The following is a 13,841-nucleotide window of genomic DNA, read 5'->3' on the forward strand; positions in this document are numbered from 1 at the left end:
ACCGTTCACATGTATCATTGCATCTTTTTTTTCAATGATATTACAGTACAGGTGACTAATGCTAACATCATCTTTTTGAGAAAAATAACAAATAGGTTTGTGTTGATGTGAAGATGAGTAAATGATGACAGGTGAACTATTCTTTTAAATATGTGCTGTTGAGATGATTGCAACTTCAACATGCTTGCAGTCTAATCTTTATTCAGTGCTTTCAATGGATCTATGATGTACTGACATGGGTGATGCTCATTTGTATTATGTAGCCTTATCAGACCGACAAGAACGGAGAGGCAGCGAGAAAGAGACAGACAGTGTGCTGCAGTCTTATGTGCTCAGCATGGCAATGGCTCTGGTTTGTGCACTCACTAACCTCTACAGAACCTCTACTTCACCAACACTGACCTGTAGGTGGCGCCAGCAGGCAGAGGTGTCTCAACACGTCTCCAGAAATCCAATCAGCCTATTAAACAAGGTATAATATATAATATATATTTTTATATTAGCTGTCAGTGACAGGGAATACATCCTTTATAACAGGGGTCTCAAACTCATTTACATTTACATTTATTTATTTAGCAGACGCTTTTATCCAAAGCGACTTACAAATGAAAACAATAGATGCCGCTAAACTATAGTAGGACAACAATATGCAAGTGCTATGACCCCTCTCAGTTTAATCTAACGCAGTACATGTTAATAATTATTATTATTATTATTTTTAATAGAATAGAATAGAAGAGAAAGTGTTAGTATTACTGGATCTAGTGCTGTCGAAAAAGAAGCGTCTTCAACCGTTTGACTCAACTCAAATGATGTATGTGCCACTAGCTAGACAGTTTCCACAGGGGACAAATACAAGTGCTTTTAAAAGCTTAAATTTGAAGTACTGTTCAAGTCAGTAAAACATTTTTTTTGTTATTAATGCCTTAAGGATGCCTTAAAATGACAGTAAAGACATTTATAAAAATCTATTTTGAAGTAGGCTAAACGATGTTCTTTTGATATTTCTATTCATCAAAGAATCCCGAAATTTCCACACACACACACACACACACACACACACACACACACACAAAGGTTAAGCAGCACAACTGTTTTCGACATTGGTTATTAACAAAAAAAAAAAAATACTTGAGTTCCAAATCGGCATATTAAAATGATTTCTGGAGGATCATGTGGCATTGAAGACTGGAGTAATGATGCTGAAAATTCAGCTTTGACATAGGTGTTATGGAAGCAGACTGGAAGAGAAGGAAATGGAAGTTAACAGGAGTTTATTGACAACACAGAGCGGGAACAGAATGCAGGTAAGTGGTATGAACAATGATAATTTGGAGAGCGGTGTGCAGGTGATGAGTGGAATGGTTCTTCTTACAGGTATGATGACTGATCGTGGGTGAGATGGATGAGAGGAACAAGGAACACTGGAGACACAGAGGAGAGACGAGATGCTGGAGATGGAACACTGGAGAGAATGGAGATTGGAGAATGGTCGTTGGAGCATTTAGGAGATACGGGTTTGGAGATAGCAAGGTAAGTAGTCCTCTTCATGTGAACAAGACCGGACAATGAACAATGGTGAGGAGTGTGTCTTTATAGTGGTAGTAAGGATGGTGATGATGAGGTGCAGGTGTGTCTGATTAGTATTCAGGTATGGGAGTGCGCTGTGATTGGCTGGTGTGAGAGCCTGGCCGATCTGTAACAACAGGACTATATTACATTGTAAAATATATTAAAATAGAGAATTTATTTTAAATTGTAATCATATTTCACAATATTACTGTTTTTACTGCATTTGTGATCAAATAAATGTCGCCTTGGTGAGCACAAGAGGATTCTTTCAAATACTGTACAGTTGTTATCAAAATTATTCAACCCCCATTGTAAATCACTTTTATTGGCAAAATTAACAGACTTTCAGCTGTTTACAATGAACAAATCAAACAAAAGTAATTGAAATAGCTCAACACAACACATGTTTAAAGTGGTTTCCCCAAATTTAGCTCAAAATGCAACTTTTAATGACTTTTATTCAACTCCCTGAAAAGAATTCCTCACAACAGCACACATCTGCATAACAGGTGTTGTCTCAAGCACACCTGATGCAACTAATCAAGGGCTTCATTAGTTGCACCAGGTGTGCTTGAGCTAGAACACATGAAATACCTGAACTGGCTAGGTTTGTTGAGTGTCACGTTTGACTGCATTTTAGAAATATGGCTAACCCTAACCCTAACCCTAAGTCAAATGAATGGTCCAAAAGTTAAGAGAAGATATCATCGCCCTCGGGACATCGGGAGGGTTAAAACAAAAGGGGTCTGGTGTCCTCGTCGTGCTAGGGAATCGTGAAGGATGGGTAGTGAAGAGATGGGATGGGTCCAGGTAAGGGGGCGGTGTCCGGCGGTCGCACGCACATCCCTCTCTCTTAGGTCTGAGGCGTGAGGGGTGGTGGGTTAAGGGTTCCGTCACACATATCAGGAAATCCTAGGAGAAAATGGCATGCTGTCAGTGAGGAAACTGAAGCTTGGGTGTCATTGGACCTTCCAACAGGACAATGATCCCAAGCATACCTCAAATTCCACCAAGGCTTGATTGCAGAAGAAGTCCTGGAAGATTCTACAGTGGCCATCACAGTCATCTGACTTGAACCCCATAGAAAATCTCTGGTGGGATTAGAAGGCGGTTGCAGCACGCAAACCCAAGAATATTACTGAACTGGAGGTCATTGAATGGGTTAAGATTCCTCAGAAACACTGCCAGAAGCTGGTGTCTGGTTATACATCTCATTTGCAGCAGGTCATGACAGCAAAAGAGTGCTCTAAGTAGTACTAAAGATGTTTGCCATGAAGGGGTTGTATAATTTTGAGACTGCAGAAATCATTAACAGTTGCATTTTCAGTTGAATTTGGGCAAACCACTTGAAACATTTGTTGTGTTGAACGATTTCAGTTACTTTTTTTTTTTTTAATCTCTTCCCGACCCCAAACTTTTAAATGGTAGTGTACCCCCAGTTATACAGTTATTTAGTTAAGTGTAAAATGAGTTAAGTGACTCATCTTTCCCTCAAATCTAGCATGCTGCTCTACAGGTTAAAGATGCTTGAGAATTTATGACTTGAAAATGGAATGTTCCCTTAGCGTTCGCATGACCAAAAAAAGAAGTTTTTAAAACATTTTTAAAAAACTAAACATATTGAATGGCCGGTTTCGAACCCTGATCGCTGACATGCGAGGTGGGTGAACTAACAACGACGCTAAACAGTAAATATCGTATTCTCCATGTGTAGATCATTGTAATAAATGATCTGTACAGAAGTACAATAAGATTTGTGTATTCTAACATGTTACTCTAAAAGTGTTGGGCTCTTTAAGAACGTCCTTCCCCTTCGGTGCGCATGTACTAAGAGCTGTTACGGAATTATGTATTCTCAGTTATTGTTTTTTTATTGTTATTTGTTATTGCTGTTTGTTCTAAGCAGGATCTTCTGATCAGCTGTGGGATGGCTCCACCCGTTTTAAACAGCTTCCGCTCTCTGAACGTGAGCTGTTTCATACTTGATTTGTTGTGTTGGCGACAAGAGCTCTGTTAATAAAAAATAGCAGCGCGTTCACATGTGGCAGTTACTGTGTAATTTATGGGACGTACAACAAAGAGTAAATACAAACAAGAGATCGTTGTTAGTTACCAACAGGACAGCAGCTCCAGACAGACAATGACACTCAAAACCAGTGTTACTCACATGTGGAGCGAAATCAAAGCAACCTCCGCGTCTGTTTTCAGGCCTTCCCGCTTAGCTCTCTCCAGCGCTGGAAAGCTTTTCTAATATTAATGCGGGTCCTTAAGCTCTTTCTTAATCATAACCCCTAATTTTCCAGTGATACTCTTATGACCTTTTCTCTTTTTTCTCTCTTTCTACAGTCTTTCTTTAAATCTCCCTTTTGTTTGTTCTCTCTCCTCCACCATCATACACCCCCTAATACTGGTTGGCTACACGTTTGTTGTTGTGTCGGTCAGACCAACTTTCAATCAGCGTTATTTAAATATTGCTTACCCCACATTTAATATCAGTCTGTGAAAAGGGTCCATTAGTTTAACATTTTTGTCTTATAGTGAGCGCCCTAGGTTTGCTTTGTTTTGCCATTAGTGCAGTTTCAATGTTTTGTAATTGTGCACATTTAATGCAATTCCACTTTCAATTCCATTGTGAAAGCAAAAAAGAACTGGATTCTTTTTCACTCAATTCATAAATGCAGCGTTGATCAGCCATTGTGGATAGTGGGCAAAAAGGTTAATAGCCCACCCTGCCCATAATGCCATCCAAGAGTGTCCGTTTGAGTATTAGGCTTTGTCCTGACGCATAGGAGAGAAAGAGATAAAGAGATTACTGCCTAGCTTCATACAATGAAAAACTCTGTTGTCTGATTTGCTGTCTAGTCATTCTCATTCATGTCATTCTCTCCATACTCATCTCTTGAACAACACTACAGTACAGATAGAGCGAGTGATTAAAGGTACTTTAAGAGTCAATCGGGGAGTCATCATAACTCTTACTAAACAAAGGAGAGTGACCTACAGACTGATCAGTGCAGGAGCTGTTAATTAAGGATCAATTACATCTGTAAGTGGATGATTACACAACACCAGTAACCGAAGCCATTCACCTGATCCTGAACCTACAATAGGCGGCAGTTAGATCCGGAATCTCAAACGTAATCAGATAATTTGCTGAAGAAACAATACCAAAAATTGTACGGAGAAACACTAATGAATCGCTCTCGCTAATAGCAACATTTCACCATACATTACTGTCTGTATAAGCCTGGTTAAAATATTCTTCTCCATCATTCGATCGCGCAGTTAGTGAGTTACCTATGATCACGCGCGTAAACTCGACAATCGACTACTGTGGACTTCGACCGAAAACAGGAAATAAATACAGGTATGTGCGCTGGCTGAATTAACTTCATTTTTATTCATATCTTTCACATCTACTGCAGTCAGATTCACCGTGTTCACTCTGAAGGAATCACTCACATTGGCTGTGCACTTGTAATGACACATCAAGGATGTTAAGAGGCTAAAAGCAGGTTTAAAACTTGCCCCATTGTAGTCAACAGGGTGCCAATTTTAAAAAGAGGATAACACGGTCTAGGCAACACCGATTTTTATCGTTGTTCTCTGTACTGACAGCACTCCACATTTACAAAAAAATGAGCTCAATGTTAAAAATGACCGGAGTTCTCCTTTAAAAAAGTATGTTCTATATAGTATGAACGTGGGTAGTATGAATAAAATTTGGACTTACTACATCTGCCATTTTGTTACTGTCACGTGACCTACCTGTGTCAGTTGTGTCATTTCACAGACACTTCCATGGCCTCATGGAATAGTAAAATGCACACTTCAGAATCTTGGGAGTAGTAGGTCAACTGGAGACTTTTCGCCTTCTGTTTTTCGAATACTATGTATTCACAAAGTCCTTTTAAGACAAGTCATTTCACTCAGCGGCCATATTTTAAACACCTCTCGGACATGCAAGTGCATTCTATCTCTTTGAATGGGGAAACAAGCCAAGCTTACAATTAAATTTCATATTTGAAATCACCAATGAAATCTGACAACAACTGTCTCATACATTTTGTTTCTAAATGCTTGAATCATGACAAAAAAAAACTGAAATTTTTCAGGCTGGACCAAGCTGAGCACGCATCTCAGAACACTGACTGTTTCTGCTGCAGTGACACGATGACTTTACCAATCAACATCGGCTCATTTCATTTCCATATTGCGTGTTACACTTTCTCCCATTCATAGTAGTACGAGTGCACCGTCTTTCTATATAAAGTCTTTGGTATTCAGACATTCAGACTGTTTTTTGCATGTTATATAAAATATTCGATTTCAGAAGATGCAACTTCAATTCTTTGTTGTAACTGGTGCAGTATCACTTATATTATTCTACCATTCCCCCGCCCCTGACCCTTACCATAGTTAAAGGCCCAATGAAATCAAAATTACATCTTTTTTGGCTAAGTATGTTAGCCTTAATGTTATCTATAAGTTAGTGTGCTCCAATTCAAAACAATGACAAAATTTGCATTTATAAGATATAGCATTCAAAACTTACTCTCACTTCCATCAATGATTTTGATGACATTTGAGCATTGAGCTGCTCGATATGTCCTGTCCTGTGTCTTCCTGTTTCAGTGGAAACGACATCAACACATTGAATGCTGCGCGTTTCAAGGCACCTCAGTGGGCCTTTAAAGTCGGCATGAAAAGGAAGTTGCGATTAGTCTTTTCTTCCCTGTTGTGACGTTTATCCAAGTGAACAAGAAAAATGTAGGCTGGGACTTGATTTTGTCATCCGAATTATTTTGATTGTTGAATTGTTGTGGTTTGCTATGGACCCTTTTCACTGACTGTGATGACATGTTTCCACAGTTATCAACATTGCAAATCTAGTAGAGTTTTTCATATTTTAATTGTAAAAACATTTAGTATACATTTATAACGCTATAATTTGTGCTATATTACCTTGGCAGTTAATTACATAAAACAAATTAACACTGCTGTTAGGGTGTTTTTAATACAACTGCTAAGGGAATTTTACTCCATTAATGTAGGTATCATTTCATATCTGGAATAGAAAACGGTTAAATTCTGTAAAGAAGATATATGCATCTTGTTTCATTGTTTAACCAATAATCAGTTCAGAGTCAGGCATCACATTCAGTTATTGCTGTCATCACCATTGATACCCCTTTCAACATTTTATTTCAGCAGTCTATTCCCAATCTAATAGAAGGTTCTTTACTTAAACTCCAGAGTGCCTGTGAGGAGGATGTTGGCAGACCACTCTCACTAGACACATGGGATTCTGGTCTCTAGCAAATTCACTCTTCATCAGTGTGTGCAAGGTACTCGCTCATCCAATTTAAAGTAGTGCAGCATGCCCATATGTCCAAAGTTAAGATAGAAATTACTCAGGAACTAGGCTTCCATGCACAAGGTGTAAATGGGCAGATGCCTCACTTGGACAGGCCCCAATCTGGAGCATTATTGGCGATCTGTACGCTATTTGAGACAGTCTCAGCAGTCTTTGAGACAGATTAGAACCAGCAGATCCTCTGGTGGTGTTATTTAGGGGTTGCCCACTGGAGTTGTGGCATGTTTTTTGCATTGTATATTTTGCTTAAATGAAATTTGGAATGATTCATTTTGCAATACGTTTGTATATATATTAATATATTTCTTAAATTAACTTTGATGATTACAATTTGGAATGATTCATTTTGCTACAGTATACGTTTCTATATATATTCATCTCTGTCTTGCTGTTCAATACTGAATACCTCTCTTTCTTTCGCTTTTTAGGCCAACTGGCATCGGATGTGTGTGTGACTTAGGACTGATGCTCATTATATCATGGATGGTTAGTTGCCAGCGTCCATTTTCACATTGAAATTTCATTGTTACAAATGACAGATTACAGTGAAAAAGCAAATGTGAAATAAAGAAACGACGAGGTTTTTTTCCATTTCTTAAAAGAAACCAAGATTGGTCCATATTTACCTCTGCTGAAGTTGGCAACTCTATGGGTGTTCACGGGTCACCTGAGAAGAATCTATTACCAGGATGTTATAACCAGGCTGTGTAGGGTCAGCTGTGGCTAAGTCTAAGTTTAGCACCTTGGCCAACATAATTAGTTTGAAGCAAGGTGGAGATTTGGATTGTGAAACATACTTAGGTACACACAGCTAAGGTTTAAACAGCTAAGGTAACCACAGCTAAGGTTTAAACTTAATGCCACAGATGAGATATTTCATAGATATTACAAGTAAAGGGCCCTACACACCGGGACGAATATCGGCGCGCGTTATTCGCCAGCGTTTTTCAACGCGTTTTTTGTGTTCACACCCAAGCGATTTTCGCTGACGATGAGCCGAGTGAACATGCGAATTCATTCCCTGACATTAGATGGCGCTTAATGTAAAACAGAAACCACTCCATAACAGTTCTCTTTTATCAAGATTTTTGTAGTCGCTGTCGCGTTTGTCATATAGTTCTTTATGTTCCGACACCAACGAGACCAGCAGCTCTACAATCATCTTGCCTTGCATCTTCCTCATCTTATTTCTTCCCGGCAATGTACGCTACTTGGCGTATATCTTCTTCGCCGTTACGTATGTGTGCTCGGCAAGACCGTTTTGTGTTTGAGCGCCCCCAAGTTGTGTTTTACTGTAACTTCAGAAGCTCCAGACACGTAAACAAAAGCGCCAATCTCATTGGTCGGATAGTTTTTGACGCGGCGCGTCAAACCAAAAAATCGAACACGAGGCGTTTTTAAAAAAATGACGCTTTTACGCGTGGCGTTTTTCGTGCCGGTGTGCACACTCACATTGGCGCCCTTTGTTTAGTCATGAGGCGTTAAACGTCGGCGAATATCGCGCGTGAAATTCGTCCCGGTGTGAACAGGCCTTAAGGGAAAATGTGCATCCATCCTGTTATTTCAGAATAAACCAAGACAGGGTGATCAGGTCTTGCATCAGCCTGAAGGGGTTTATTCTGAGAAAAACAACTGGCTGGATGAACATTATCATCCCTCTTATTACATGGCTACTTGCCACAAAAGTAAATAATTAGACACAAAATATTGATCTGAGTCAAAATATTTCTTTAAGCACAAAGCCTCCGTGGAGAGAGCAGTTGCTAGCAAGCGGCAAGTTCAAACTAGACGGACATTTAATAATAATAATACTAATAATAATTCGTTACATTTATATAGCGCTTTTCTAGGTACTCAAAGCGCTTTTACATGAAAGGGGGAATCTCCTCAACCACCACCAATGTGCAGCATCCACCTGGATGATGCGACGGCAGCCATATTGTGCCAGAATGCTCACCACACACCATCTTATTAGTAGAGAGGAGACAGTGATGAAGCCAATCAGTATATGGGGACGATTAGGAGGCCATGATGGACAGAGGCCAAGGGGCAAATTTGGCCAGGATGCCGGGGTTACACACCTACTCTTTTTCGAGGACATCCTGGGATTTTTAATGACCACAGAGAGTCAGGACCTCGGTTTAACTTCTCATCCGAAGGACGGTGCTCTTTGACAGTATAGTGTCCCCGTCACTACACTGGGGTGTTAGGACCCACACAGACCACAGGGTGAGCACCCCCTGCTGGCCTCACTAACACATTTAAGGGTTACGGGTTTAAGGGTTACGTTACAGTCATACCACTTTTTACACAGCATTTCGCCACATAAATAATTATGCGGTTAATAGATATTGATTTAAGATGAAACTGATAAATGCATTTGAATGAAACGAGAGAGCGCGTCCACGATATTGGATGACATAAATGGTTAAATAACTGTACACAAAATATTGATTTCGAGTTTTAATATTTTATTAGCTCACCAAATGCAAAACTTCCATGAATAAAAGCAAGCGTATAGCGCTGCTGACTTCAGTAACCTTCAGTGAGCCTGTGTTATCTGTTTTCAGCAGTTGTTATTGGGGAATAATAACATACCGCTGGATGCGTGATTGACCAATCAGAATCAAGTATTCCACAGAGCCGTGCAATAAAAAAAAATATAAAGCACTGTAGAAGTGTTTTTTTTTAACTAAAACTATTGAAAGTCACGTTTAAAAAAGCTAAAATCAAATAGAAACCCTAAACTTAAACAAAAATTACAAATATTTCCTTGGCAATTTACTGAAATAAAATAAGTTGAAGTTGAAGTAGCCTACTAAAATTACAAACAAACAAAAAATCAATAAAATTAATTTACAGATGAGATATCAAAAAAAATAAAAAATAATTTAAAGCACTGTAGCAGTGTAAAAAAACAACTAAGTATATAAAAAATATGTTTGTTAATAAATAAATCTAAAATAAAATAAACATATTTGGAAGGAAACCTAACAAAAAGTAGAAATGTTGCCTTTGCAACTAACTGAAATAAAAAATATGAAGTTGAAGCACTAAAATTACTAAAACTAAAAATGAAATAAAACAGAAAAATATCTAAATAGAAAAAAATAAAAATGTACAAAAGCACAAGATAACAAATAAAATGAATGAATATATATATATATATATATATATATATATATATATATATATATATAGCTATATATATATATATATATATATATATATATATATAGCTATACACTCACCTAAAGGATTATTAGGAACACCATACTAATACTGTGTTTGACCCCCTTTCGCCTTCAGAACTGCCTTAATTCTACGTGGCATTGATTCAACAAGGTGCTGAAAGCATTCTTTAGAAATGTTGGCCCGTATTGATAGGATAGCATCTTGCAGTTGATGGAGATTTGTGGGATGCACATCCAGGGCACGAAGCTCCCGTTCCACCACATCCCAAAGATGCTCTATTGGGTTGAGATCTGGTGACTGTGGGGGCCATTTTAGTACAGTGAACTCATTGTCATGTTCAAGAAACCAATTTGAAATGATTCGAGCTTTGTGACATGGTGCATTATCCTGCTGGAAGTAGCCATCAGAGGATGGGTACATGGTGGTCATAAAGGGATGGACATGGTCAGAAACAATGCTCAGGTAGGCCGTGGCATTTAAACGATGCCCAATTGGCACTAAGGGGCCTAAAGTGTGCCAAGAAAAGATCCCCCACACCATTACACCACCACCACCAGCCTGCACAGTGTTAACAAGGCATGATGGATCCATGTTCTCATTCTGTTTACGCCAAATTCTGACTCTACCATCTGAATGTCTCAACAGAAATCGAGACTCATCAGACCAGGCAACATTTTTCCAGTCTTCAACTGTCCAATTTTGGTGAGCTCGTGCAAATTGTAGCCTCTTTTTCCTATTTGTAGTGGAGATGAGTGGTACCCGGTGGGGTCTTCTGCTGTTGTAGCCCATCCGCCTCAAGGTTGTGCGTGTTGTGGCTTCACAAATGCTTTGCTGCATACCTCGGTTGTAACGAGTGGTTATTTCAGTCAAAGTTGCTCTTCTATCAGCTTTAATCAGTCGGCCCATTCTCCTCTGACCTCTAGCATCAACAAGGCATTTTCGCCCACAGGACTGCCGCATACTGGATGTTTTTCCCTTTTCACACCATTCTTTGTAAACCCTAGAAATGGTTGTGCGTGAAAATCCCAGTAACTGAGCAGATTGTGAAATACTCAGACCGGCCCGTCTGGCACCAACAACCATGCCATGCTCAAAATTGCTTAAATCACCTTTCTTTCCCATTCTGACATTCAGTTTGGAGTTCAGGAGATTGTCTTGACCAGGACCACACCCCTAAATGCATTGAAGCAACTGCCATGTGATTGGTTGATTAGATAATTGCATTAATGAGAAATTGAAAATTAGTGTTCCTAATAATCCTTTAGGTGAGTGTATATATGTGTGTGTGTATATATATATATATATATATATATATATATATATATATATACTAAAACTTAAATCATTAAAATATTAAATCAATATATATATATATATACACACACACACACAAATATACATATATATATATATATATATATATATATATATATATATATATATATATATATATATATATATATATATGTGTGTGTGTATTTGTGTGTGTGTGTGTATATATATATATATATATATATATATTGATTTAATATTTTAATGATTTAAGTTTTAGTATATATATATATACTAAAACTAAATTGCATTTTTGATATGGTATTAAATCATTTAATTTCTGTTTAACTTTAAATTGCCTTTAATTCCCAATCTTGTGTCACACAACGGATGAGTGTTTAGGAATAGGTAATCAGGCAAGTACTGTGGTGGTGTTTGTTGCTATTTAGTGTTTTACGAAATACAATCAAAAGAACCATTAAACTTGGGGGACCTTTGGCCCCTTTGTACCCTATAATTTGAGTTTATGACTGTTGGATAACTGGTGACCATCTCAACTCACTATCCTCTCAGAAGTATCTCTACACTAAGGATCTTTTCGCTTTCAAAAACCATCCTTTGCTCTTGCTCTCTCAACCACAAGCAGAATTAGTGTGCTGCTTTTATAAGCTTCTCTAGTTTAAGCATATAATCCATCACATGGGTAACCAGTCATCATTCAGATTCGTATCTGTATCTGTATCTGTGACCCTAAAATTAAAATTACTGCAAAAATTTTACCCAAACACAATGTTAAGATAAACATCACAGTGAGGCTACGGCAATTTAGGGTATTAATCTCAAAACAAAAGTGAAAAATCCTTGATAAATCCTTGAAAAATCCACCAGAAATCTTTGTTTAACAACACACATCAAAGCTGCAAAATTAAAAGAGGAGTGATAGAAAATGGAAGGGAGGGATGGGGGGAGTGGAGTGGAGAGAGTTAAAATTATCTTCCCTAAAGCAAATCCCTCTCAAGCTGATCAGTGTCTTTGGAATAGTCTAACTTGCCTCAACTCTGTGACTGACTGCAGGTGAGGGACCTTTTTTTTTCTCTCCAAAATAAATAAATAAAAATACAAAACTCATAGGCAACTATCTGATGGAGGTGATTCAAATTTACATCAGCAGGTATGGTCCCGATTCCTCATCAATCAGTGTCGTTTAGAGACTGTGATATAATTGTGGCATTTAATTGAAGGATTAATGTTCATTTAGCTTTGCACTGCAGATATTTTACTTAGCAGATGAAATGAGTAAAACTGTTCAGCAAGAATAGCCATATGGTTTTAGGAAAACCTGATAGAGAAAATCTGTTTTCGCTTTTGCAAATATATATTTCTTCCTTTATGTTTGTTTTTCTTAGAGAAGGTTTTAGATGTTGATTATATTGGCTAATAGTTGGCTAATAGTTTGCAAATGTCTTATAGTAGAAGAATGCATGCATATTTGCTATGTCATGCCTATCAAATACACAGTGTTTTTATATTTGTATTCTTGTCAAATGAATATGCAAATAACTGAATGAATCGTCTGATGACTTTAACAGGTCTTTTCAGTGTTTTTCAGTACTGATGGTATCATTTTGGTTTTCGCTTCACTGAGCTGCTTGCAATTACATAATAGTTAGGTTTAGTCTTTTCTCACTCTATTTTCTCGCTCTATACACACAACTACAGCGCTGTTTTCATTTGCCTTATGTAAATATGGAAGGTTTTTTGTAAATATAAAACGATTGTGGTTACTGGACGTGTTAGACTTAATATGTCATCAACAAAGGACACTGTTCCTCATTAAGTACTTTGACCTGATACATTAGGTGAACAAATCTCAACTGTCTTAAGGACACCTGTTCCTGCTAATGTCACAAACTCTGAGCAATGCCCTCCATGGATGATTATTTTAGGTTTTGGTTACATTTTACACGACAGTGTTCATGTTAATGTGAAATTAGACAAGAGAGCACAGAGTAATGCTTACGGACAACATAATATGGTTACGTGGATGCTCTATGGAAAGTGTTAAGAAAGTTTTCTTGGACTTAAGGGAGTTTGGAATTGCCTCGCATTTGATATAACCAGAATAACTAGTAATGCATACTGGACAGTCCTGGATACTGCATACTGGAATAGTATGGTTGATTTGACCTGTGTTTAAGATTATATTCACCTTCTGAACTGCCTCTTTGTCGAAGCTAACCTGAATCCAAATATTTTAACCATCACAGTCTTGCAGATGTCAACTCTTTTTGGTCTCTCTAATGATTCTTGTTTTCAAACAAGAATGACATCCATTTAGTCATTTATTTTTATTTTTTAAAACCAATGGCTTGCTGTGGCTGGATGCCATTTCTGTTTCTTGCTATTTTGTATTTGTTTTTGGTCC

General features: G+C 37.9%; 1 protein-coding gene across 4 annotated transcripts in view; it reads left to right on the top strand.

Moving 5' to 3' along the window:
* The first annotated feature begins 269 nt into the window (after nucleotides 1–269).
* LOC307163827 (uncharacterized protein) overlaps nucleotides 270–13,841 on the top strand; it is a 29,779-nt gene continuing 16,207 nt past the window's right edge. The window contains exons 1-3 of one of the 4 annotated variants that reach the window (XM_079880064.1): nucleotides 270–472; nucleotides 1,226–1,307; nucleotides 1,378–1,533. The gene's annotated coding sequence lies outside the window, so the exon portion shown is untranslated. Of the gene's footprint in view, nucleotides 473–1,225; nucleotides 1,534–12,441; nucleotides 12,588–13,841 lie in introns of those variants that run through there. The other 3 variants (XM_079880063.1, XM_079880061.1, XM_079880062.1) reach the window with 3 other exon arrangements.

This window comes from Squalius cephalus, assembly GCF_949319135.1.
Source record: "Squalius cephalus genome assembly, chromosome: 8".
Lineage (NCBI taxonomy): Eukaryota > Metazoa > Chordata > Actinopteri > Cypriniformes > Leuciscidae > Squalius > Squalius cephalus.